We start from the raw sequence: 2,400 nt of genomic DNA, 5'->3' as shown, positions 1-2,400 counted from the left end.
CCCAGCGACGCTTGTTGCGTTGCAGCGATGCGAGAGGTTCTCAAATTGCGTCAGAAAGACCGCGAAAGTTATATAAAAACTTTTAACATTTTTTGATATTTTAACATTTTTGAAAATAACCCTAATAGGCCATATGAATAAAGTTGAGTAAATTCTTCTTCTTCTTCTTTATGGCTCTACGTCCCCACTGAAACTTGGCCTGCCTCACTTCAACTAAGTGTTCTTTGAGCACTTCCACAGTTAGGGTTCATTCAAATATTACGTAACGCAATGAGGGGAGGGAGGGGGTCTAGCACTGTGTTACGCTTAAAATTTCAAAATCTTCCATACAAAAGTTGTTACGTGGGGGAGGGAGGGGGTCTAAAATTGTCATATTTTGCGTTACGTACACACTTAGAATAAATTACAGTATTCGGTGAAAAAAATCACCGAAACTGGTCTGTAAACAAACTACAGTATTACGGCGAAATCGATGAAACTACAGGAGAAAATCGATGAATTCTAAGAAATCACCGAAGAACCGGTGAAATCAGACAAATTTACAGGAGATCTGTGAATATTTTACCGAACAAACCGGTGATGGGAGTATTTTACCGTACTACTGTAAAATGCGTTTGACAGCCACGCCGGCAGCTTTGAGCTTCAGTTCTATTAGAATTTGCGCATCATCTCCAAGCAAGACTCTCTTGTACAGTGACAGCAAGTGTGGTTCCTGATCAGAAGGCCGTGTATTCAATCCCATGATCGACATTTTTATGAAAATAGAGGTTTTTTTGTGCTCTCATAAAATCGCCGTAATTTTGTGAAAAACTACCGTACGGTCGGTAATATTTACGGATCATTTCGGGAGTAATTCGCGAATAGGGCGTAACTAACAAAGCAATAACAATGCGAAAACAACAACTGAATTTTGCTGATCAAATTTTAATTCCTATTTAGAAGTAATACACAATAATTCAACTTAAATAAGGTTAATTGGTACAGTTCTGACATAGTTTCTTGTTTTTCTAAGAACACTGCACGAATTTGATATTTTTTGCACTAAAAATTGCATTTATTCAATTACGCCTGAATTGATACCTGAGAATGCTAATTTCGCCCAATACTATGCGCCTCGAATCGATATCATTTTCAGAATCGCCTTTTACTTTTCGCCTTGTTTATGATTTTGACAGAATTTCGCCATTTGCTTTCGCCGTGTTTACGTTTTGATTTCAGTTTCGCCTTCTACTATCGCCGTGTTTACGTGTTGATTTCAGTTTCGCCTTTCACTTTCGTAAACAAAACACCAAACAAAACAAAGGAGTAGAAGGCGTAATTCTTGTTTTTGTTCGTTTGGAATAGAATGGGATTACGCCTTTCACTCAATCAGTGATTTTCAATAGTTAGAAAAGTGATATCAAGGAAACTTTGTGAGCATTTAGAAGACAAATTTAGCTGCTTTTCACTCCTGCAATTACTCAAATTGTGTACATTTTGTTGGTTACGGCTTTTTCGCTAATTATTACGGATTTGTAAAATTTACCGTACGTTCAGCGATATTCGTAAACAAACATACCGAACGTTCTGAGATTTTTACTGTAAATTTGTAAAAAGTACCGAACGTTCCTGTAATTTTGACAGATGCATTTTCTTGAGATTCACAGTACGTTCGGTGATTTGAAAAATCACCGAACTTTTTACCGTACGTTCAGTTCAGCTGTTGAGATTACGGTAAAATTTTACCGTAATCCGTCATTTTTTCTAAGTGTGTAATATTTGAATGAACCCTTTGTAGTGGCTAGTCCACTCGGTAAAAGTGCCGAACCCTCTGAAAGGGTTCTCAAGCTGAGTTGAGTGAAGATGACGGTAATAATAGAAATAAAGGATCAGTTTAGATTTGACTACGGACATACTCGGTCCCTTTATCATGCGCGTGAAAGAATGTCCCCGTTTACAATATTCCTGACATTACAGTTGGCGACGAGGATGGGATGATACCATTTCAATTTGTACTGTGCCTTTCACGGCCGCCGGTGATAGCTCATTTTTGGCGTGATTTTTTCAGTACATGTTTTGTTTGGTGATAAGCGTGCTATTGTGTTTTTTTATATTGTGCATTTCCTAATCTTATGCATGTGTATTTTTTGGAATGCTTTTTATTGTGGACGTGCCAACTGTGTTTTTGTTTTGTTCGTACTTTTCACGACCATTGTTTTTTTCTGCTTTTGGCGTGATTTTTTGGTCAACATCAACATCGTTTTTAGTGAGTGTTGTGCAGTATTTGTGTCCACCTTTTTGTACGAATGATTCATAAAAAAATCTACTATTGCAGTAGTGACAAACAGTAGTAGTAGTTTGATGTGACACTTTTGATTCGTGATTTTGGCGTGTACCATTTTGTTTTATTTTTTTTTTATG

Source organism: Aedes albopictus, chromosome 2 (assembly GCF_035046485.1).
Source record: "Aedes albopictus strain Foshan chromosome 2, AalbF5, whole genome shotgun sequence".
In the NCBI taxonomy this organism is placed as follows: Eukaryota; Metazoa; Arthropoda; class Insecta; order Diptera; family Culicidae; genus Aedes; species Aedes albopictus.
The sequence above is the reverse complement of the archived record's forward strand: the minus strand, read 5'-3'. Positions refer to the sequence as shown.